The 25,831-nt window shown below is 42.9% G+C and overlaps 1 long non-coding RNA gene across 2 annotated transcripts; it reads right to left on the bottom strand.

The window, feature by feature from the left end:
• Nucleotides 1-4,869: 4,869 nt before the first annotated feature.
• Nucleotides 4,870-23,031, bottom strand: LOC128911839 (uncharacterized). Of its 2 annotated transcripts, none has more exons than XR_008467196.1 (3): nt 22,783-23,031; nt 18,673-18,761; nt 4,870-8,812 (listed from the first exon to the last, which is right to left on the bottom strand). It is a non-coding gene; the product is annotated as an uncharacterized LOC128911839 (long non-coding RNA). The 2 variants fall into 2 exon arrangements; XR_008467195.1 differs by lacking the exon at nt 4,870-8,812 and adding an exon at nt 17,026-17,591.
• Between the last annotated feature and the right edge of the window lie 2,800 nt (nt 23,032-25,831).

Here is a 25,831-nt window from a genome sequence, read left to right as displayed (position 1 = left end):
TGACCCTAAGGTAGTGCCCGCTTTCTGAGAGCCTTTACAAGTTCAGGGCTGCCAATAAATCCCACAGTGGTAAACAACTCCAGCTGCCTGATGTTGAGGGAACAAAGAGCTTTTTAGCAATCTTAAAGTACTTTGAGTTGCTGTGCCGCACTCGGTTGGGTTTTCAAATATGCACTTGTGGGAGCTGCTTCAGTTTGTGCTGAACAGGTCCGATGCTTTTCTTGCTAATACGCATCTTGTCTGTTGATTCATTATTTCTAATAATACTAACAATCAAATGTAGGAGAGCGTTCCATCTTAATGCAGATGGAGAAAGAGGTATGCATGTTGAATCATTTGCTTGTTGGCAAAAGAAAGGAGTTTTACTCAGCTTTGGCAAAAATAGGCATTTATTAATTGTTAAGTTTCCCCTGAATCCTTCTTGATTACCTCCTTCACAGGGTCCTGGGGAGGTGCAGCACTTCGGAGGTAACAGGTTTTGGACGAGGTGTTATCACTGGCATCCATGACTGTTAACGATTAGCGAAAGTCCCCTGGTTCTTTTTTTTTCCGAGAATATCCTGGCCATGCCCCAATTTCATAACATGCAAATTCCCCACTTTGATTTTAATAAGCCATTGAACTGTGTATGCCACTGGGCTGTTGTTTTTGGAGCTGCCCAGAAATTATTTTTCTTAATGAAAATTGTGCTCTATGATGAAAAATGAAGCTCATGGTTTCAATTGAAAATGGTTTTGTTTTGATACCTCAAGCGTCTCACGGGAGCAGTAGTCTGCATGCTTCGTACTCCAAAACCTTCAGCTGTGTGGGCTTCTTAAACAAACTGCTCCTCCCTTGACCTGCTGTATGAGTTCCTGGCTGTAGGACCCGTTACATGATACCTAGTCCAGCTAGAAAACCTGGGCAACAGAGGGGACTGAAGACAGCTACAGCGTTCATGAACCACCACTGGGACAATCCTGAAATGTTTTGGGTTTTTAAGGGAAAAAGGAAAAAAAAAAAAAAAAAAAAAAAGAAAAAGATGATTTAGATTTCTGGTAATCCGCTTTTTGAAAAACATGAAATTTTGTCCGGTAAACGGCTATTTCTCGCCAAGAAATTAATTTAGCTGAAAACTTGTTAGAAAACAGTGTGATAAAAAGAGTTTGTATATCATTAGCTGGTTTTCTTTTTTAAGGAATAATGCTCATTCTGCCAGAGCGCTGGTCAGTGCTGCGCCAGAGGAAGTTTTATAAGACTTATGCTTGGTGAAATTATAAATGGCTACACCTGAGATTTACATACACAAAGTAGTGAACACAGTGGAAACTGGGAAACATGAACTGACCCCCTGCACTTGGGTGATCAAACTCTTCTGCTGCGTAACGAACCTGTAGGATAAGCACTTTACTGCCTGAAAATACCAAGCATTTTACATTACCCACAACTGCTTTCAAACAATTTCAGGCTGATTTTCAAGGTATTTGGACCAGAAGGTTTTGCGTGGGAGGTTTTTTTTATCTTGCTTGGATACTAGTTTCTTAACGCTTGGCATGACTGCCTCTTGAATGTCGTATCTTTTCCTGCCCCTGTTCTCATTCTTGCAAAGGGGTCCGAGAGTTTTTTGAAAAATAAATATATTGTCTTTTTAACTCAGAACCTGGCGTGTTGTTTGGGCTGCAGCAGCAGGTCCTGGCGTTACGTTCTCAGACACCTTTCTCTCCCCATTTCAGCTGGCTCTTCAGGTCCCTCATGTTGCTGTTTGCACAAGTGACGATTTCTCATGCTTTTGTACACTTTGTCACAGGTCTCTGCCTGTGTTCATCTCTGAGGATTTTCCTCCTCTTTTTATTGCAGGTTTTGCAATGCTAAAAAGAACAAACTGTGGAGAAGTTTCCTTCTGTCCACATTGTGGATTTAAAATACATTAGTTTATGGTACACTTAGTTCCAACTTTGCTTTCTTTCTGAGAATCAAAGACTTCCCACCTATAACAAAATGATTTGCTGGGCCTTCTGGCTTTGTCTAACATGCTTTATGCATTTCCGATATCTGTTATATTTGTGTTTTTCATGTCAGCTGAACTGCTTGGTGAAGTATTCTCATTTCCTAGCTTCCCTGTGTTCATTTCTTTCCACCCCTACTCCCCCCACATCTTTTAACCACGCAGCAGCAAAAAAGGAGTTCTTTGGTTGGTGGAAGTCAAGCATAGAGTTTTTCAAAGTTTCATGTCAGTTAAGGACTCTTGTACTACTTTAAAAGTAATGAGCACTTAGGAAGAGCAAATTCACAGAAAATTGATGGGATTTAGGCATGTTAGTTGATTTTATCCTAAAAACAAACCACTGTGTCTTCCAAGATACCTTATGTCTTTTCTCTCCCCCTTCTCCTGCTCCTGTGAGACTGATGGAGCAGCCGCGATTCACTGACTGACTCCTTTGATGTCAACGGGATGAAAGTCATGGCCAAATTGGGCTACGGGCTTTCAAGATGACTTGGTGTATTATTTTCTGATTGCTTTAATAAAGCTACTGTAGCAATCAAATCTACATCTGCCAGGATAATTTTAATACAACAATTGTCTTTCTCATAGTGGTATTATGTAATTATGTTGTGCCCAGGACAAATTATTCTGCCATGCCTTCGGGATATTTCTGGAGGCTGCTCTTCTACAATATTCATTTTGATCGCTAATCTGATAGGCAAACCTGTTAGTTTACCTATCACGCAGTCAGTCTGGCTTCCTTTGTTATACCTGACTGTATCATGTAAGATCTACCTTTGATACAAAGGATTGGCAGAGGGGAGATAACCGAACTGGCATGTCCTACTCTGAAATGCGAGCATTCGAACTGCGGCGCTAGCTCCCGCGTTTGCAAAACTCTTTGGGATGTGATCAAATCTCAGATTCAAAGATGCTGTTTCCTTTTGAAGACCTTTTTCTGCATGGGCAGCTCAAGTTTGGTTCTCCCTGACTCACGTCAGCTGTATGGATTCTGCTCGTGCAACCTGTCTGGCAACGCTGTGGCTCCTGCAGCACCAGGAGCAGATGCGGCAGAGCGTCCCTGTAGGGGCCTATAATGGTTCTGCAGAACCACGTGGAGTAGCGAGTAGTAAATGCATATTGTGATTAGAAAATAAGCAGGGAACCATCTACTAAATGGACCATGGCGCCTTCTGAATAAAAAATGCCGTTTCTGTGCAGACACAGTTTGGAGAACAAATGAACCTTTCGCATGGTTTTCATTTATTAGCCTGTTGTGTCCAACACAGATATGAATGTTGATTTTTGCTTCCCAGAGAAAAGGACTGCAGTGATTCCAAACCTCTAGGTATTTTACATGTTTATTTAATCTTCTCCAAACAATTACCTAAAGCTTCTTGAAGATTGAAATTAATCAATTTATGTTTAATTGAACTGTATTTTAAAAATCATGTATCTTCACTCCTAAAGTAGATTTAAAGTATCTTCACCCCTAAGGTAGATTTAAAAATAACCAGAAAAACATAGCTACTGAGACTATAATTGAACACTATTTATCTTTTTAATCGCTTGCTGGTTATGTAGCGTGACTGAATATTCAACAAAATATCAGCAAGATTTTCTTACTAGACTCCTATTTTAGTGCCCGAAGCATAAATTAATTTTTACTTTCAGCTGCTCGTAATCCAGCCAGTACTCAGTATTTAGTATGCTGCATCTGTGATAGAGACATGCACAGGCAAGCATCTTTGACTTCAGTACAGTATTAAATAAGTAGTGTTGTGACAATCTTTCAGAAATATCATCACTCCTGCTTGTCATATGGCTCTTCAACACGTTTACAAACCGGCCGGTAGCAGCGCAGCTTGTTAGCTCAGCTTAAATGGTGGCTCTGAGGATATAACTTCATTTACAGAGCAGAAGAGACTTTACTTTTCCGCCATGGGTATTGTACGAAGCGTTCAACAAGCTGCCAGGCACAGGGATGCTCTCAGAAAGCCCAGGAGAGAGAAGCAGCAGTGCCGCTCAGCAGAGGACCCCGTGCGACTCCCCCACCGTGTCCCCTCCAAGTCCCTGCCCCGAGTGACAGCGCTGCGATGAGCGGCTCCGCGGGCTGGGTTTCTTCCCATTAGATAAACACGTAGGCATGCCCATGCTCCGCCTCTTCTCTTCCTATTTATTAAAAAAATAATAATCTGAAAAGCCTTTCTACCCGTGTTGTTGTACAACAGCACAATGGGATAACTGCCCCTGGCTCTGATTTATAATCGGATTCCAGATGCAATAGATGGGGCAGCAGATTATCTCTAACCCACTCCCATTTAAGCTCGGGTGACAGACTATTCTTTTCCATTGACACATTGGGTTTTTTTAATGCAAACAACAAAAAGAGGAATATGGGATGAAATAAGGCGGCGCATGTGGAACTGAAGTTTCTTTTTACCACCAGCTAATTCACCTTTCTGCTCTAAAACCTGTGTCCCACCTCTAGTGACTCTGAAGATGGGCTTCTTACAGCATCATGTTGCCTGCCTCGTATTTTGCCTGTATTCATATTTAATCAGGGTATTATTGTGTATTTTTCCAGATACTACCTTGCCTGCAGCTATGGCAGCAGCCTTTCAGAAGAGTCTTTTAGACTGTAATTAAATAAAATAAATATACACAGAAAGAGTGTGGAAGCTGTTCGTTGAAGACAAGAGCATTTGAGATGCAAGAGGTGCTATTTTTCTGTGTTGACCTCTAATAATTTGCATAAACCACCTGCCTTAGTTTATCCAACTGTTAAATTGTTAAAAGAGCACATTTCTCCCCTCAAGGGTTGTGGACAGAACTCATTAACGTTTCATAAACACTTTCAAATGCTTTTGTAAGATCATCCTATTCATAGTGGGTCACACTAATGAGATCTACTGATAAAAGGTAAAAAACAGGTATTATTATAATATTATTCACTTTCAAACACAAATATTTTGATGAAGTATAACAATCATGGCACCTTTACAATGAGAAATTTATCATAATTTTTAATTAAAGCATTATTTCTAATTAAAACAACATTAATCCTACAGCAATAACATTATTTTTTTCCATTGACAAGCCAATCAAAATTCTGACAGTGGAAGTCAGAGATTTTGTAATTAAATTCTTTATGACATATCCCAGCTCTGACTCTGCTTGTTATCCGTCTCAGTACATAGTGCTGCCAGCAGCTTTCCACAATAATTTAATAATTTCTGAGAGAGCAGCCATTCATTTATAAGCCACCTTCCTCCCCTCCCCATGATATAAACCTTTCCTAACAATAAAGCCTGGATTTTCTTCTCTCTTCAGACCCAAATAAGAGGGTTATTGCCTACTTCCAGTGACTTCTGAAATGAGCCAGATGCATCTATATGAACCAGGTGCTGACCAGAAGCATCAGAGCTTATTCTCACCTCCCGCAGCATCTCTGGGTGGCTCAGCTGGGACCAGAACAGTGTGGGACACCAGGCTGTGGTGTGAGGGCAGGGTGCAGCCTGGCAGATGTGCCCTGACACACAAAAACTCCCTCACAGGGCGATGAAGAGCCAGTCTAATTACCATTGCGCAAACACAGACAGGAGCTAGAGTTTGTCCTCTTCTGAATCCCGGAGATTCAAAAAGTTTCCTACATTACTTAAGTTTTCCAAAGAAGCATCTGCATTTTCAAAGGTGAGGTCTCTCCCAGACAGGTCCAAGCGGTTTTTTTCCAGGATGCCCTCAACTTCTCTTGAAAAGGATCCCTGAGGGTGGTGCTTAACGCCTCATGGAGGATGCTCAGTTCTCCAAAACTGGGCATCAGGTACAGATTGGATACGCTCAGATAAAGTTTAAACTCGCTCCATCCAAAATCGGTGGAATTATGGTTACCAGGATTTAATAAATACACAAAACATATTATTATGTACTATCTTCCAGGTCTTTTTTCTCTGTTTTCAGTCCTGGGACTGCCTAATAGATGTTACTTTTGCTTACACAAGGTTCCCCAAAGAAGTGCCTTCTGGAAAGAGGGATCTGTGCACAGATTTCCTCTCTATCCTACACATTTTCAGAGCCAGCCCTAAAGCAGGCTGGAAAAGCAAAGTCCTGCTCTGCAGGAATTCCTATATTTTTAGTTAACTGATCATAGTGAAACATTTGAGAATGCATGTTATATGAAGCAGAAAATCTGAAATGATAACAGCAAATTGTTTCAACACTGCAGAAATTAATTTGCAGCTAGCTTTTCAATTTACAATTCCAATGAAATTAGAAAGTTGCTGCAGAGTATTTTGGTTTATCTGAAACTTTTCTTCCAATGGAAAAAATACTGAATCTTGCTGGTGATTCTTGAGGCTATTTAACTTTGAACCCCCATTCTTAAAAATATCTTTTTTGAGGAGGGTTTGTTGGGTGCAGGTAAGGGACCCAGCATCTGAGAAGGGAAGTTCAGCTTGGGTTCCTTGCATTGTCCTCCAGTGGAGCCCTTCTCCCCATGGCAGGGTGCCTAGGAAAGACAGCCTGCAAACACAGGCACCAAATTTAGGAGCTCCAAGGCACCCTTTCGGATGTAAATAAAACATTTCATTATGGCTTTTCTTCAGTTACACATAATCAGTTTTTGCAGTAGGAAGGAGATGATCAGCAAGGTAGCAGAGGATATTGTGTGGCAGAAAGAACATCTTGACTGCTGAGTGATGTTTCCTTTGTTAATTGCTTGGAAAAAAAAATCTTGGCTCTTTAAGAAGGCAAGCAGGCCCAGATTAACAGGGTTACTATACAGCCCCAAGTTATACATGCTTAAAAGATAAAAAAATCAGTTTTAAACATAGGTGCTTGATATCCACTGGAGGCAAGCTGATAAAGGTTACCCTGTCCAGAATGAAGTGAAGACTACATTTGCCAGGAGTCTGTATGCGGAGCACTGCTGAAAAACTGTAGTTTTTCTAATTTAATGTACAAGTCTGTTACCTGTTAACCTGCAACAGCTTTCAAGAATTCTGAAGGTAATAAATAACATTGATGTTGCTGCTTTATGAAAAGTATTGAGGCTCCTTTCTTTGCTACTGACCTACTGAATGCTATGAAATTTAAAAATGTGGGCCTAGAAATACTTTTTTCCTGGAGAGATTGAAAACTGTGTTTGTAGAGATTGAATCTCTACTACAATGACCAGAAGAAGGTAACTGACCATGAGGGACATCTACAAACTTAGGAGCTGTGAACTACTAGGGATCAAACAGCCTGCTCCTCCCTGGTCAGCTACGGGGGTACGGCTGGTAAGTAAATCGGGGAGTGGCCCTTCTCAAAAGTTCTTCTGCTCTCGTCTCTAAAATATGTAAGGCTTTCCCCAGCTATTTTATCCAGCTACTTTCTGGACCTTTGACTTTTAACGAAACACAGAAGCAAAATGTTCTTTTGCAAGCCTTGTGAACACGGACAGAAACTTTTCTTGCAAGCTTTCCATTTTGCACAACACTTTTTGAAGGTCTGCCAACTGTATCAACAGCAAAACAACACTGGATTGTGTATAACAGAAGTTAAAAATACGATGTGCATGTCCCAGAAACTATGACCATGTTGTTGACCCTTGTAACACAGCCATGGCACCACTGCAGTGAAACACGCTCCCTTTGGCCACAGGAGGCCTGCAGTTCCCACTGACACCTGGAGGTGGAAGTACCCTTAGAAGTATGCCAATGTTGATCCAGATACAGCAAAATCTCCACCAGAGCAGCTGGACCCTGCTCTACTGAAGAGATGGAATGAGACATCGAAGGGCCTCGACTTTGCCCAGGGCACCCGCAGAACCTGAGCACTCCCCCCTGAGCTGGAAGGCGCTGACCTGGCAAAGCACTGTCAACCGAAAGTGACAGCTGCTCCTGTCACTTCTTATCTTCTCTGCAGCTCAAGGACCAAAAGTAAAAAGCTCATTGTACAGAAGATCCAGGGAGGATGTCTTCTGAGCGTCTGACAAAGCCTGGCCATTCCAATGCTATTCTGCCTATATGCCGTAGAGGATACAAACAACGCCTTTATGCCATTGAGACAAGAATTTAGGGGTCACTTCTTCAAATAAAGGGAGCTGTAGTGTGAATATGTCTGATAAATGCATTCACTCCTAGCAGATGCCAGATCTTTCTCACTGGCATACTTAAAAAGGGCAGGGACCTTCATTCATCTCAAACACAGAAAGCCACCAAGTAATATTATTTCTAATAGCTTTCCTGTTGGCAATCCGCAAGCTCATGTTTTTCTGGCTGGGCCTGCCAGCAAGATCAGAACTACCTTGCGGATGGAACAGGCCTGTTCCATATCGGGTTTAAATTGTACAGGCAGGATTTTTGTTTTTATTAGATGCATTGTACTCCCTTAACAACCAGAATAGCACTGATTGATTTGCCTGTGTGGAGGAACACAGAGAGCTACACAGCTTCCAGCATCACCCAGCCCTATCATACGCTGCTGGCTACACTGATGACCAGCCATCTAAATTGCAGTCTTCCGAACAAGTGTGCATGCTTGGATGTGCTAGAGAAAGTTTGCCACAGGTCCATGCCTTCTCCTTCACTCTTCAACAGCTGCATTTTTGTGTCAAGTTCTTCTATAATGATTTTATCTTTATAGCACAAGCCCCCATTTTTGCTTAGTTGAAAAGAGGCATTACATACCCGATGATTTGGAAGCTGCACTGTAACATTTCCAAATCTCACTGCTAACTAATTAACAAAAGAGCAAACCCAGCACAGAGCTACTTACTGTCACTTTTTGCTGCCAGCGAGTCTGAAACGAATCTCATCCGAAGCGTACAGGCAGAGCTTTGGACTGAAGACTGGCTTTAAAGTTCACCTGAAAAATATATAAGAAGACATCAAAACTGATATCTAGCCTCATGTGAGAATACTGATGGTGATACACACACACCTAGAAATGTGTCTGCTGAGCGTACAGTGTTTGCACTGAGCAGATCTCTGGTTGTGTAACTGAATGCAACCATCAAAAGGAAAACTTCAGGATCGGAATCAACATTAGGTCAGTGTTTACCCTCTGTGGCGCCCATGTTGCAAGTCTTTTTAGGATCACCCGGCTCTTAAAGCACCTGCAGAATTTCCATCCGCTCTTCAGGGCCCCCGACTGCTGGTATCCCAAGCAAACCTCTGACAGACAACATCAGCGAAAAGCCTCCAATATCCTGGAAACTACGATTTGCATTGAACTGTTTCAGGATATTGCGGAAAGTCTTATACCTTGGGAAGATGAGGATGATGTGAGCAAAGGGGCTGGTCGAAAGCTGCAGACTGCATCGTGAATCACTGCTGATGACAGCTATTTGTCAAAAGTGTTTTACACTTAACAAGAGGCTTCCCAAACTGTCTGCTGATAGCTCACTGATCTGAATTTAATTAGCAAAACGTTTCCTACAATTTCTTTCAACATGGAAATCATGGCCTTTAGCATGATTCTTATCAAAAGAATCAGGCTCTTATTTCTTCCCAGTAGACTGAGCTATCTGCTGTGTTAACTAGGACATCCCTCCATTACACTGTATTAATAGCTCCAAAGTCCAGCCAACGAGGTTACCTAAATCCAGTAAATGCGTACTAAATGGCAATGTTAACAATTTAACAATCTAGTTACAAGCAGTAAGTTACAAAAAAAGTCAAGTTGTCTCTGTCTTTCCTCAGTTTTCCCCTTAATGGTCTCATTAGTTTTTGTAGTTGGGCATAGCGGTTAATGGCCTCAGCAATAAATCCGGCAAAGTGAGGTTTTAAATCAAGGTAGATCTGTGCTACTGGTTTGTCTTGTTATTTTCCGTGTTGACCTCTGCTACCTTTATTTAGGTCATGCTACCTTAAATTTAACTGTTTCGGAATCTAGCAGGCAATACCTAACTCTGTAATATTAAATCTTGACCACGCAAATGGCAGGTCAGTGAGTGCTTCAGGCTCCACAAAACTATGTGTCAAGGCCTTCCAGGATTACAGCAGCTTAAAATCAGAAGCATTTGAAAACAGTGACAATAAAGCCACAGTTCCTTTTTATTTGTCTCTTGCAGTTCGGAACTTCATAACTCAGGTTTTGCCAGCAGCCCCGTGAGGGCCAGAAACTCCCTTTTAAAAAAACCTACCAGTTTTTATTTAATCATATGATTTGAGGACTAGGGAGGTTAAGAAAGAACGGCAAGGAAAACAAAAATCGCAACCAAATCTCAAGACTGGTAGCGATGTGTCTGACGCACAAAGATCCTTCATCGTGATTTCAGGATCTGTGTATTACAATAATAGTCGGATCAGTGATAACGATCATTGCATTTTGTGTTTCCTTTCTCTTGACAGCTTTCATGTCTGATTCCCTGTGGTGTTTATTGAGTCCAGGGACGTTCAGCCAGTGTACAACTGGAGTAAAACAGCCATGAATCATGCCTCCGACTTGCTCTTTACTGTAGCCACTAACACTTTATAATGTTGTCTAGAAATCCAAAAGAATGATTTAGTCAAACCATGGCTTCTATTTCTTTTTTATTAAACCTGGCTCTCTGCCTAAACTCTTGGCATTTTGAGCAGTGAACTTAGGCTAGGATATATTGCTTTATACGGAACATTTGTAACCTTTATTGATCTGCTCAGGTACAAGCACAGAGTAAAAGGTCTTTATTATTGATGTGGAAAATATTACTTCTCCATTGTTTTTCAGTCCACAAACATCTGTCACTTTCTCCTCAATAAATCACCTCAAGTATTCCTTGTTCTGGGCCTAGAAATCCCATTCATGGTTATTTGGTGGGGCCCAGATGTTTTCCCATACAGAATCATAGAATGGTTTGGGTTGGAAGGGATCCTTAAAGGTCACCTACTCCAATCTTCCTCCAATGACCAGAGATATCTGCAACTAGATCAGGTTGCTCAGAACCCTCTCCAACGTGACCTTGAATGTTTCCAGGGATGGGGCATCTACCGCGTCTCTGGGCAACCTGTTCCAGTGCCTCACCACCCTCAAATACCTGAATTAATGCTGGCTTGCAGCAATTTCTCCACATCTAACTTTTGAATACAACTGTTATCCACAAATACAGCCTGCTGTGCTCACCCAGCTGGTCAGACATGGTCTTTTCCTACATCTTTGAGGACGCCCTCCCAGGGACCCCGCTGCATTCCCTGCAGCAGTACCGCCCAAGGACAAGCATCCTTCTGGAGAGTACAGCAGCTCCGCCGCCTGCTCTTCCCAGCATGTGCATATTTTCCAGGGGAGAGTCAATTGGCAGCAGAGATTGTTGTGCACAGCTTCGCTCTCTGATTTTATCACCCCTGATTTCATCGTCCCCCGCCCCTCCGCTCCCCTCCCGGGGCTGCAGGAGACAAGCTCCCCCCAGCAGCGGGGAGCCAAACGCCTGCACCTGCCCCAGGAGTTGTGGGTGTGTAATATATGATTTTTCAATATTTTTTTTTTTCTGCCTGGTACTTGATGTCTCTAGCCCTTGTGTCTGAGAGTTCCAGCAGTGTAAGTAATAATTTTCACACCGGTCGCAAGCCCAGTGACCTGGCTGCGGCCCGGAGACGCTTGTTCGGTGCCTCCACCCTGTCAGGGCTGCCATCCCAGCGCCCTTTTTGATCTTATGACTTCTGAGGCAGAAGAAGCCTCCCAAGGTTTTCGGTCAGTGCATGGCTGTCATGTCTCATTTTGCCTGATACAGATCAAAGCGATACCTTTGACAAGTGCATTTTCCTATGCCATTTGTTGATTTCTCTTTTCTAATTCCACCTGCTGGGACCCAAACTGTCGTCACATCGGTCACCAGGGCACAGAAAATTTCACTGGTTATTTTCTGTGTCTGTGGACGGGGTTTGGTTTTTTTTTTGGTTATTAGCATTTGAAAGGATTTCTGTGTGTGTTCTGTTTGTATGAGTATGCATTCAGGCCATTTATATGACTTGTTCAGTCCTGTCTGGGCCATATGTAAGTTTGTGTGTTTGTTTGCATATTGAGGGTAATATCATTTATTCTTGTGCAAGCAAGGTGTGTGTGTGTCTGTGTGCATGCAAGCAGGTTAATGTATTCACCTCTTCATATATGTGCAGGAAGTTCCTGTCTGTGTTACCCAAAGATGAGCTAATGCTGTGGTTTGTTCTTCTGCATGCAGTATGTCTTTATCTGCATGGTAATTCTTCTCAGCAGCCTGCTCTTTGAGTCATACATTGGGCAAGGAAAGCAGCATGGCATCCCAATGGAGAACAATTATCTTAGGTTTCCATTTTCTGAAATTAATTCAAGATGGTGTTCCACCATTATGAAAAAAAAAAAAGTGTTTCACCTGACTCAGCTCTTCACTGGGATGGGGAGAAATATTATGCTCCCAATGCGCTGAAGAACACCTCTGGATCCAGTGGTTGGGATCCATTTCACCTGTTGTTAGCCATTGTAAAGTTAGGCTTGTCCAAGCTCATCATCTTGGCTCTTTCTGTAGTCAGTGAATAGAGATCTAGAGACTCCCTCTGTAGACACCCCATCCCACGATAGCTGCCTGAAGCAGTCGGGAGGACAGCTGTCTAGGAACAGGTGTTTGCAGTAGGCCATTAAGGCTTGCTGGCTTTTGCTCTGCTAAGGTAGTAGGAGAGCTTTACTCACCTCTTTATCTGATGAGGTGAGTCGGGGGACTCCAGAAAAGCAAATATAGCTGATGTGAACCTAGCAGTCTTTGTGTGTTTCATGACCACAATTTCCCTTGCAAGCAGGTTTTTCAAGTCTAGACATGGCCCACACTGGATGAAAGGCCCTAAAGGGAGTGGACTAGAATATGTGAACTATAAACAGCACAGGCATTTAATAGCATAGATCCTGGAGGGAAGCTTCAACAGAGGAACTGTGGATGCAAGACTAACCCCAAAGCCAGTAAAATACAATCCCCTTGAATTTACAGGCTTGCATCTCATCCTACAGGTGAATGATGATTATCTTGCAAGCGATGAAATCACTTTTAGTACAGGGGCAAGGCCAACAGCTAATGTTTGTATTGCGCTGGAACTGCTGGGCACACAAACAGGAGATCAGTGTTACAGCACTGGTAAGCCTGACATGGAATTTAAAGCAGCTGTCCCCAGTGAAGTATGAAGATGCTGAGTAAAAACAGTAGGGTTCAGCCAACGAACAGGCAATGAACAATTAATACACAATTTTTGATTATTTCCCCCACAGTATTTGTGAAAGGAAAGATAGAAATCCAAGGCAAAACCTGGTGCATTTGGGCCATTTTGTAGCTCTTAAGACATAAAACAGATACAGATTTGGACTAAGCAAAACTACAAGTTGTTTATCATCCAGTGGAACTGGTTTTACGCTCACCGAAAGGGTCTTGGAAGTCTAATAGGATACTGAAATTCAAACAAAAGGGAAAGAGATGAGCTTTCCCTTTTTGGGCTCTGATAGGCTTGAGACAATCAGTAACTTGATGGATCTGGGGAAGCACACTTATTTATAGAACACAAAGGGGTTTTTTATGAGTATCAAGTTGCTGATATACATAAAAACTTATAGAAGTGGACTCTTACAATGTTCTAAACTTCTCTGTTCAAGCTGGATTTTTAATATGTGATGAACTTGCGGTTTATCCTTGTGCAGGGTATCAGAGCGATACAATTTGGGGGAAGCAACTGCCAATACTTATGTTTAAGGGCTGAGAATTCTTTTTGTTGTTGTCGTTTGTGAGAATTTCACTGGACTTTGGGTGGAGCTGAATCCGTGTTTTAATAAGAATGTTTTGGATTTGGCTGATTTTACTATTCTAAATATGGATTTTTTAAATTTTTTTTTTAGGGCAGTAAAGCCCAATCTGTCTCAGGCACGCCTCATAGCTGTAGCTTTTCATTATCCTCTCTTTTCCTCCTCTCCTCCATCACCCCATGACCCGTGACTCCTGGTGTCCCTGCCTTCTGAGATCTACAGCACTATATTTCCTTACCGCCAAGCAGCCTGTTCTTTTTCTCTGAGATTTGAACCTGTGAGCGAAGAAGAGAATGAAGAAACATAACAAACTTAACAGTTCTCTCTCTTCTTCAGTCTCAGCAGTACCTCTGCTCTTTCTTCTGTATCTTATCTTTAATGCTGTCATGCCTCACTAAGAAGGCTTGACTCAGGGGTTGGGAACTACTGCTTTTGGTGATGACTTGTTACTTCTTTTCCCCCGCCATTTATCACATCTGAGCTAACTCAACAGCTTTCGGTTGCTGCCAGATTGTCAACACTGGACCCAGACATTCCCTGTGTACAGAATGAATGTCATCAAAGCTTTGCAAGTGCAGCATCTGAAAGCCTGCAGCTCCCTGCTTCTCTCCCTTCCACACCAAATATGCCTCACTCCTTTCCTGGAGGGATGGCATCGGCAGCAGGGGGGGATTTGGCTCCTTTGCCCATTTGCCCTTTTGGTTGAGATGCCAGCCTGGGAGTCTGCGGTGATGCTGGTGTTGGGATGTGGCTTAGAGCAGAACTGGAACGGCTGTTTCCCATCTGGTTCAGAGCAGCTGTCAGATGGTAACGAATGCCAGTATCCACCGGCAGGAGCCTGTTTTTGTTGTGAGTATGTGTTTGTGTCGTGCACGTGAAACTTTTGAACCTCCCCTGCACCGGGAAGCAGCTTTCTTCTCTTTGCTAACGAATGCACAGAGCGGCTCACATAAAGGTACGTGATACCCTGCGCTGTGGTTTGCAAGCCATAGTTTGCGTTGTTCTGGCTCACCGGCTAAAAGGCCAAGTTAATGTGTATGTGTTGAAGTTAATGAACTATTAACTAGAAATACTTTTATTTATATTTTGCAAAGGGATCTGGGAGAGATGCTGACTTGACATCTTGACTAAGAATCAGAAATTACTGTCATAAATCCTTCATTTAACATACAATGTGATCCAATACCTAAAGCATCAGCTATGATGTTTATATAGGGTATTAACACAACGCATGCATGTGAAGCAGGCTACCTGTAGGATAGCCTTTCTGCAAGGATTCCATGTTCTCAAGAGTGATAGAAGTATCCGAAAGCAAACCCACAAAATGGAAACAGATTCAAAACTTTCCCCCGCAGGACATTTTCAAATAAAAAAGAGTATTTCTTCCCTGCAGCAGGTCAGTTTGTATCCCTGCCTAAGGATAAGTGAGGATTATTTCAAAACTGAGTATGGGGAAGCAAGAGAAACTAAATAAAAGGCAGGTCATGTTAAAAAATATCACTGCCTGTTTGTGATTCTGGACAAGTCTTCTGTGAAGTTTTAGTTACCTCAAGAACCAACTGGGTAATGGGACCAGCTTTCCAGCGCTTGCTCTTGCCCATCTGGCTAAGGGGCTTTGTGCACTTGGCCAGGACCTGACAACTTTGGGGACTGTTGGTGTGTGGCATTTAACCAAGGAGAGCAGCTGTTGCTTATCGTAGAGCCAAGATCTCGCCCAGTCCCCGACTGTGAGCTTGTCATATAACCCAGCTCCATAATGGAGATAATAACGTTTGCCCTTCTTTAGAAATTACTTTGAGATCTGCCAAAGAAAGGGCCTATTCAAATGCAAAGCCTGATGCTTTTATTTATTAATAGACATTGTGCCAGAGTCACCAATCTGCTCCTGATGCCTAGTGCGGCTCTGAAAACAGAGGCTCTGCCTGCTTGATTTAACCCAGCCGGCGAGCTGAGGCCTAGGGCTGCTTCCTGATATTGGAAGCAGCACGAAACAGCCAGATGTTAACCAGTGCCGACTCAAGCTTGATGTTATCCTGCCTGTTACCCCTCCAAAACTCCAACAACTGTGGTGCTGCCTAAACTCACCTGCGGGCAGCATTGCTGCTTCTGGCGCAGAGAACTGGGCTGCTCAAAACAGTCTTATTCGCTTATTCTTGCAAAAAATAGCAAGTTACAGGTAAAACTATCATATCCCTGGGGGAATATATTTTATCTACTCCATAGGACTCATAAGGCTGGCGGCTTTGTGGTGCACTGGTAAGCACAGCACAGGATTAAAGCGGGTTCACCTGGTGCATTGCCATTACCGCAGCACTACCTGGTGTTTCTGAAGCCTCTGGCTCAACTCAATCCCAGCCAAAATTTCCGGGGAAGACAGGCAAGAAAAAAAAAAAAATCACTTTTCAGGCTTGCTCTGGCTTGATCCCTCTGCTGTCGATGATTAGCAGGTGGGAGGTCTGCTTGTCTAATTTTGTGCTTTCCCTGTTTTCTTTCTGACTGCACTTCCCTGGTGCAAAACGCCTGGTGCTGATTTCAGTCAAAGCAGAATTCTGCTGGATCCCTCCTCAAGGGAGAGTTTTATTTAATTACTTTCCCTTCCACACTTACAGTAATAGATGACTTTTTGAAACACTTCTATTAGAATGAAGGCAGAGGGAACATTTTCAGTGGTAAAAGGGTTGACAAACATTTGTTTTACCAGATGAAATGTCAGTGGAAGTAACTTAACTAATGTGCTTTTGCAAAGTTGGTTTCTGGAGCTGGTATGTTACAGTCTGTTTATTTTGATTTCTCATATTTAGAATTGATTTCTCATATTAGAATATTGCCTCTAGTCACAGAAGCATTTTTATCCCAGTCATCACGTAAACTGATGCATACTTTTAAATGCTTCATAGAATCGTAGGACCATAGAATGGTTTGGGTTGGAAGGGACCTTAAGAGATCACCCTGTTCCAATCCCCTGCCATGGGCAGGGACACCTCCCACTAGACCAGGCTGCTCAAAGCCCCATCCAGCCTGGCCTTGAACACTTCCAGGGATGGGGCATCCCCAGCCTCCCTGGGCAACCTGTTCCAGTGTCTCACCACCCCCACAGCAAAGAATTTCTTCCTGATATCTAATCTAAATCTCCCCTCTTTCAGTTTAAAACCGTCACCCCTCGTCCCATGGCTCCACTCCCTGATAAAGAGTCTCTCTCCGTCTCTCCTGTAGCCCCCTTTAGGTACTGGAAGGGGCTATAAGATCACCCCGGAGCCTTCTCTTCTCCAGGCTGAACAACCCCAACTCTCAGCCTGTCCTCACAGGAGGGTTACCCATAGCATCCCTAACCCTCCTGTAACTCCGCCCTGTTGCTAGATGTACATTGGGGTGTTTTGATAAACAAACGGTTGGCTCAAGCAGGATCAAACCAATTGCCTTTTTGAGCTCCAAACGAGCTTTGTATCTCCGTTCTTGCTGCGGGGAGGAGGTATTTCAAGCACCCAGCCGGCGGCCGGGGCGGGCCAGGAGGTGGCAGCCTCGCCATTGCGATGCGGCCCGGCCGCCGGCGCGGCGCACGGGGCCGCTCTGGTGGGTTTTGCTCGGCTTTTCGGGCGTTTTCCCAGTGGAAATTCCCCCTCGTTAAGCATAAAAAATAAAATCTTGCCTGTCGTGCTTTGTCACCGATTTAAAGAGCGAAAAACCCAAAGGGGTGTTTTCGGGGAAGGCTGTGCTGGCCTCTGAGCCGCTGCCCGGGGATGCTCCAGCTCCAGCTTTCGTGGGCGAAACGCGTGCCCTGGAGAAAGCTGGTTGGCGGGATGCTAAACACGATGGGAGAGGTGTTAGGCTCGGTGGGCTCATTCCCGTTGACGAGGGACTAATTTTCACCTGGTGTAGGTCGGTGTCATTCCTAAACGTTAGAAGAAACGGGTCACTGGAGCAAATCAGGAGAGAAAAAAAGGCAAGCATTAAAATAAGGCTTGTTTGCCTTGCTCTAATTACTAATACCTTTTAGTGATGTTCTCCCTCACTATGGGGTGGGATTTTCCTTGGCTTACTTCAGTTTCCATTGAAGTAACTCGGAAAATTCCAACGACTTTGGTGGAAACAAACTCCAATAATCTGGGATTCTCGGAAGTGTCCTTCCTTTCCAAGAAACATCATTATTCTGCAATCGAGAGAGCTCTATCTTTCACAGAAGTTTAATGCTTCTTCAGTTTTGATGCTGAAAATGTATTGCATCGGAAATAAAGCCCAGTGCAAATGAGATTATACACTGAGCTCTCTACTCAAGGAGATTAAATTGCACGGCATTTTAAATATCTTGCATTAATATTATTTGGTCCTTCATTTCATTTCATTTCTTTGTCTGACATTTGCAATTTATTAAATAGTCCGAGTTACTCTCGGTTTAATTCATTGTCTTCAAGCTTTTGACATATACAGTGAATTTGGCGGGCTGTCTTTAAACAGAGATTTCTACTACTTATTAGCAAATTCCTGGAGCTGTAAATGCTTCTTTGGTTTTCATACCTCCACAGCGTCGCCACGAATTGACAGAATCCCTCAGAAAGCAAAGCTATTTTCGGGTGTCTCCCTGGTCAATAAGGAAAAATGTTCCTCTTGCAAAAGAAAACTGTTTCTCTTCTGCGTGAGTCATGACTCTGCTTGTATGCACAGAGCGAAAGATTTCCAGCTTCTCAGGCTTCACTGGCATTCGGGGTAGACTTCAGCCAGCCAAGATTCACATGTGGAAACTAAATATGGTCATAGGGTTACACTCCCATTTTTTGCCCATTACTCAGGCTCCTGCATGGTGTATTTCAGTGCCTACTCCCTTTCTGCCGCTGAGCATCTCCCTCTGCAGTGACAGTTTACTCCGTGGTTAAGGCTAGTAAGATCTTAGACAGCACCAGGTTACAAACAAGCAGTGTGTTTCATCTTCTGCTTAGGAGTACTATATAACTAAAACAGACCCAGTATTAATCCTGGGAGGGAAGCTAAAGGCTGGATACCTTTATAAAGCTCCATGCTAGAGGGTGTCATCATAAGTCTTGCTCCAGCTTTCAGCTGTAGTAATCACCACAGTTTTCATGGTTAGAACCTGCCAAAAATAGAAAAACAAGAGGGAGAGAACATGTTGTTTTTTTGAAAACAAAACAGCCTGTGTATTTTCAGCAACAAGAAGTCAGAGGGACATTTTTATAATTATATACAACAGCAGAAGGGTTCTGATGTCATGGGAGCCAGGAAAATACATCCAAAATTATACTTTTCACCATGGAGGCTAATCAGCGTGCCAGTGGCGTTTTTAGGTCCCTGTGAGGGTGTTCAACCCTTGCTTGGGACCAGACAACGCGTGTGGCTGTGGAAGAACAGTGGTGAACACAAATTACCAGGGTCTATCAGCTACGCACCGCTCTGACACGGCAACGCAGCTCCTGGTGAGGCTCTGGCTCTCTTCCCATCAGCTCCCCCGGGGAGCCCTTGTCCCCTCCTCAGGCATTTTATAGAGCTGTGTGGGAGTAGCAAGGGGTCTGATTTCATACTTTGGGCTTGGTTTTGCCTTCCTCTAGAGCTCTGTGTTCTCCACTCATCTCAAAGCCATTCTGTGCTGCCTGGAGACAAAACCATCAAGGCATCCCCCAGTGGAGAGGTGACATTTGCTCTGGTCCCGGTTTCCACCTTCAACCTCCATTCATTACAGAATGGTAATGGCACTGTAATCAAAGATTTCTATGAATCAGGCCCATTTTCAGCAAGGCTTTTTATAGCATCAAGTGCTTAAGTTTTCCCAGCAAATTATATGAGACCGTACTTGATTAAAACAGACTTTTGGTCAGTCTGTATTACCATTTTGACCAGGAGATACTTTGTTAGCTGATGATTTACTCTTGCCCTGTACGACCTCCACGTGACTTTGTGGCTTGCTGCAATATTTCTCTTAGGAACCAAACCAAAGGTTTTTGTACAGTAGCTGTGGTGACTACATGGATGAGCAGCCTTGAACTATAAGTATCTTATGTGAATTTTTCAGGCAAACTTTTTAGATTACACTTTTCCACATTTTTTGGTGTTTAACTGCAGATAAGTCACCAGTAGAAGAAATGCAAAAGAAATCATTCTAACTTTAATTAGATAAACAGAGCTTATTTCCGTGAGAAGTGCCACACACTAAAGAACCTCAGAGTACAGAGTTTAAATTCACATCGGATTCACCGTGATCGCATCACTGCTCTCTCGTTATGGAAGGGCTTGTATGGCAGAACTGGTTTCTAGGTCCACACAACACAGAAATTACCAGAAAAATTATATCAGCATTGGAAGCGGTAAGAACTAAAACATCCTGCAGTTTGTTTCTTTACCATGAAAACCAACCCTTTGAAGAGATACTGGATAGACAGTTCTGCAGGGCAATATGAAAGCGTTTTTATTTCTCTTGTATGTACTAATATTTATTCTGGAAACAGACAAGTTGTTTTGTGAGAACTATTCCATTTCATGCCCTTTTCCAAGACTATTGAACTGTCTTTAGAAATATTCAGACATGCCTTATGCCAACTGTTTGCACCTGTCACATTCTTTATGTAAAATTAAGTCGCTGACTGTAACGCTCCTAAAGGACTTATGTTCTCCCTCAGAAAATCATTTGGTGTTGATACATACTGAAATTTGATAGTATGTGCCATGAAAAGGGATCAACATGGCCGCTCATCTGGACTGCAACTACCCACATATCTGTGGTTGACAGATAAACTGCTATTTCTTAAGATAAAAGCATCATTTCTTAACAGACTTCCAGCAACAGCGGTGTTGGGTAACCCAGCAGGACAGCTTAGTTTTGGGGAACAATTTAAAATTTGCATTGGACATAGCGTTCATGGGACTACAGCAAGTAGCATCATATACTGAAAGAACTGGATCTAACACATCAGTATATCTGATGATATCAGTTATTACCATAAAATGGTTAGCTAGTAGTTTTTAGCCACTTTCAAAGTAGTTTCCTTAAAGGAAGCTTTTTGCTTCTAGCTGGTGTTTGTAAACAAAGACAAAAAAAATATGAGCTTCATCTAGACGGTTATGAAATACTATTGAACAGGCAGAAGGGCAGCTAGAGAGTGATTTTGTTTGCATGAGGTTTCTCTCCAGAATCATCTATGCAACTGCTGGAAGCTCATCGTGAAGCGGACGCAATGTAGAACATGGACCAGAACAGAAACAAAGCAAAGAATTTCTTTAAGACTCCTGCAAGTTGTAGACCTGCTGCAGACATTGAGATGAGCTAATATGGAGGTGGCTTTGGAGGGAAAGCAATACCTTGAGCTGAAGCTGCTGAGCAGAGCAGCAGGGCTCTGGGAATTCCCTGTAAGGCTCTTGAAATAAAATGGGGTAGGGCTGAGCATCCCTACGAGGTAGTGACATGTCTGTGTGAATGAAGGAATTCCCAGATATCGTGGTGGTGTAACCACTGATGGTGAAATAGGGAGAAGGGGTGGCTGGAATGACGGTAGTGACCACAAAAGGGCAATAGCTGAAGCAAGTATCGTGGCTGTGAAACAGTAAAAGGTTTAGTGCAAAGAAGTACAGGATGCGCCTTTAATCCCTGCTAATACAAATATATGGTTAATTCAGCATTGTTAATTCTTCCCAAGTTTATTTTACTTTCCCTTTCTCTGTACAGGCTTAGTCTTCTAAATAAGAAATATTACTTATCAAGAGAGTCAGGGTTCAATGTCCCTGGGACTCAAGGTGAGGGTTCAGTCTGGAGGCTTTTGCTAGTGCTAAGAAGAATCCCTCTGCATTTAAGCCCAGCTCTTGTTGCCATCAGCAATAGGGTTGCTTTGAATTTCAGACTTCAATAATCCATGAATCAACAGGTCATTGACAATTAAGGTTTATTTTTTTTCTTATTTTGGATGACTATCTACCAACAGGATAATACCAGCCAGGAAGGAGTAAACTGTTGCATGGAGATGTCTGAGAACTCTGCAACAGAAAGGCTTTCCCCACTTCACTGAAGAGCTGGGCAGTGCTGGCTTTGACCTCTCTGCGCTGAATACTGGTATTTGGTCAGACAGTTCTGCAATCTAGAGGATTAAATCTGTATTTTCATTGGCCTTCTTCAAAGGATGCTTGTTAGAGATACACAAAGGAAATTTTTTAACTATAGAAATGATACTCCGAAGACACTCAAATTCAGACCAAAAGTCCCAGTCCTACTAAAATCTGACAAAAACCACTCCGGCTTTTTGTCCCTCGGCATCTTTGTTTCACAGCACTCTTCGGACTGTTTCAGAAACTCAGCACAGATGAAACAGGCAGAATTTTAGCTGTTTACAAATGTAGTTGAATCATTGTCTAATAGGGAGTAACAACACCTACTCTTGTTAAAAGAAGACAGCTGAATTGACAGACGTCTGCAATGGTTGAATCGGAGTCTACACATCATGAAATAAAGAGATAAAATACTATACAAGCCAGAAGATAAAAAGCCAGAAGATGACAAAATATGAACAAACCTTGAAGGCAGTTGTCTAAACCTACAAGAACTCAAATGCTCTATTCAGTTGTCAGTTCCTATTATTAGGATGTTTACTGTCCTGCAAGGAATCCAGGTTATAATGGAGGATTTCTGTCAGTGAGATAGGGCATATCTATAAAATGAGCAGTCTGGCAAGGCAACATATGCTTATCACAGGGAACACAGGCTGATCATTGACCACCTACAGATTGCGGCTGGGCTTTGGGGATTGCACGCGGAGAGTTTTTATGCCATGCTGGCAGCACGGGGTGATTCCTCAGCCTGCTTCCCAGTGTGCTTCTCCGTGACGGGAAGCACTTTCCAGGCCCGGCTCTCTGCCCAGCCAGGCTCCTGTTGTGCAAATCTGGTCATACCTATTGTGGCCGAAGCAAGTTCTGAGATGACTTCTCAGTGCATTTAAACCTCGCTCTATCTGACTGTACCTATGGTCATTCTCCTTCAAGGCAAGACAAACTTCAGTAGGAATTTGTACATCTTGATGGTACTTTAATGCCTTGGTTATTGCTGTCTCTATTGATGCCTACCACTGCTCTCTTCATATTTGCTTCCCTGTAGGATCCTCTTTCCGTTCAGAATTTACCTGCAAAATGTTACAGATAGGAACTAAGAAAAGTGCGAAGAGTCATCCCTCTCCTTTTTTCCTTCCAAAAGTCTCCATCTCTCACTGCCAGACGGATGCCAGATGCCTGCTGTGCACAGCTCCTCCTCATTTCTTGAGTATGCAAGGCTGTGAAGGAGAGAAGAAGGCTTCACTGAGAGGTTCAAATTAACAATTTATTTGGACTACACTCACAGGTCCAATACGCCATTATTGCAAGTTCTTATGGATACAGTGGAAGAATGCACTATTGCAATTTAAGGGGAAAAGAACAAAACAATTCACAGAATATGCTATTACCACCTAACAAGTGATCTCGAAAAGTAACAACGCAAACCACCAGCGTGCTAGATATTAATACCTTAAACGAGTGCACAAATCATGATCTTAAAGCATGCTAGACATCATACGTACATCATTAAATCACTTACTCTCTCTCTCTCAGCTAAGGCCACTCAATCCCGGGAAGTTACCTTGCACAGCGTCCTGGACAAGGCGGGGCAGAATCTCCTACAGGCCAGCTGTATCTTTGGAAGATTCCCCCGATTTTCTCCCCAAAACTTTGGACTTAAATATCCTTTTTCAGGACTGTGCTTGGATGGATTACACTATCTGGGATGGTTATCTCTGGTGGCTTGATGGCCCCCCAGATAGCAATGTTTATTTTGTGATGTCTGGTCTCACACTCACTGAATATTGGTGGGACTTGACTCAGGGCATTTTGTTTGTTAAAGGTACCATTCGGGTTTCAGTTCTGGTTTCGGTTCTCATCGTAATGCATTATTGAGACCACTCTGGGCTGAGCCATTTCCACAGCTCCCCCCAGGTTTTGTCTGCATAGATAGGGATCAATAATCGTCTGCTGAGGGGAGATGGAGCTGAGTCGAATGACAACTCCTGCATCTCACCTGTTGTGTTCTGAAACCAGTTTAGCCAGGTGCTCCCATTCAAAGGCAGACCCCTGAGATTCTCTCATCCCATCTTTCTCTCTGTACAATATACCTGCTCCTTTTGATGTACTTCATTTTGTTTTTTTCTCTTAGCACCAACTACTTCATTTCCATGTCACTTTTTTCACTTTTTTTGGATTTTCTGCCAGTAGGATTTCTGGCAAGCTACATGTGGAGCTCTGGTTGGTGGAGATGGGCAGGCTGAATGTTTTGATGAGTAATAGTCACAGATGAATGCCTATATTCTGATAGTTGCCAAGAAGTTACACAACTACACATCCCTTGGCCCTTTAAGGTTCCTCTGAGCTGATCCTCTGGTGTAAAGCGTTTTGTAGCTCAGAATAAGTAGCCAGGAAAAGATTGTTAGTGCCTAGATGCGCTGTAGGGGTGCTCCATACCCCGGATAAAGGTTCAAAGATAGGATCAACTGAGAAGGTCACAGCTAAAACACCCTTAGATTAAAGTTAATCCCTGGGTGCCAAAACAGCCCCTGAGGGCTGCTGTCAGTCTGCAGAAAACAGAACAAGGTCCCTAGTGTTTCGATCTGGGAAACCGAATTATCTCTAGAACTGGAGACTGTAATGCCTTTATTCCCCTCTGCATTGATGACTACTTAATGGAAGTAAAAATCTGGATTCTGAAGACTTTAGACCAATAATAGTGTCACAAAGCTCAGGCACCGCCCTTAGGGTGACCTGGCACCTATTGGAAGCCATCATGCCACATCAGGGGTCTACAGTTAGTTCCTGCACAGCACACAAGGAGAATTGGACTTATAAAAGCTGGATCCACAGTAGTCAGCACACTGAGCAATAAGCAGCTTAAGTTTACACCTGGGAGTTCAGTGAGAGGAGTTTAAGTCTCCTCTGTCTCAAGGAGTGAGATGCTAGACTACAATCCTCAGAGAGGCATCAATTCCCAGCTCTTGCTAGCGATCCCTGAGAATACCTATCATCTCCAGTTCCTGCAGGAGAAGGTGGCAGCCAGAGGAACACCTCATTTATACATCCCAGCAGTGCTTAAGTGTGACCTGGGCATTCTTATGGTGAGTTTTACTGACAATTATATGCCACAGAAGTTCAGGTGTCTGCAGGGTTATATAAATTCAGGTTCTCAAAACAAAAACAAATTACCTACTGCCATTGGGCTAGTGGATTGTGTCTTGACTCAACACTAAAATGTGTCTCGACTATGAAGGAGGACACATGCTGGTGCTGAGTCTAATCACTCTCTTCCCACTTTTGCCATCCTCAGTAAAAACAGATACAAATCTAGTGAGAATACTGTTCATTTATATATTGTCATAGTTATAAAATATAATACATAGTTATAAATTGTAAAACATTTTACCACTGTGCCTCCCAAAGGCCATAATAGAGAAAAGCATCTTGAAGACAGGATGTGCTAGTTGTACTATACAATTGAAATTTTAATTAAAAATTCTACAGAAGAAAGCAAGACAGAAATAACGTAACCTGTATCACATGGTGTCCCAGAGTCAGATAACACACAGTGAAAGACACAAATGAAGATAGCACAGGTGTCTAGCTCAGCAAAGACTTTTATTCTGTGCCTCTTTCCTCCTCCTCGGGAGATGAGATAAAAAAGGAAGGGGATGAGCAGATGCATGAAAGCAAGCAAATGAATGGAGAACAGTTCTAGTTTAACCTAAAAGAGGGTCAAAAGATAGCTTGGGTGCAGCTATGGCAATTCTCCTTCATTAATGAAAGCCTATGGTTTGTAATTTACTCCAACAAATGTATTTCAAAAAAATATTCTGCATTTAGTCCACTGTTCTTAATCAAATTCAGAGGGATCAACCACACAACCAAGCAGTTCACACTCTCATTTCTCAAAGCTTGGATGCTCCAGCTAGTTTTAACTGGCGTGTACAGCTCCTCCATACGTCGTCTCATGGCATTCAAAGGAAAATTGTTCAAGCTAAATGGCACAACTTAAGAACTGGTGACCCAGAGGATGAGAAGAGTGACCAGCAACAGCCAAGGAAGTTTTCTCATAGGAGGAAAAAGTCGTGTTGAACCCACATGAACCCACAGGTTCAAGGCAGCTTTTGACACTGA

This window comes from Rissa tridactyla, chromosome 1, assembly GCF_028500815.1.
Source record: "Rissa tridactyla isolate bRisTri1 chromosome 1, bRisTri1.patW.cur.20221130, whole genome shotgun sequence".
Lineage (NCBI taxonomy): Eukaryota > Metazoa > Chordata > Aves > Charadriiformes > Laridae > Rissa > Rissa tridactyla.
The sequence above is the reverse complement of the archived record's forward strand: the minus strand, read 5'-3'. Positions and strand labels throughout refer to the sequence as shown.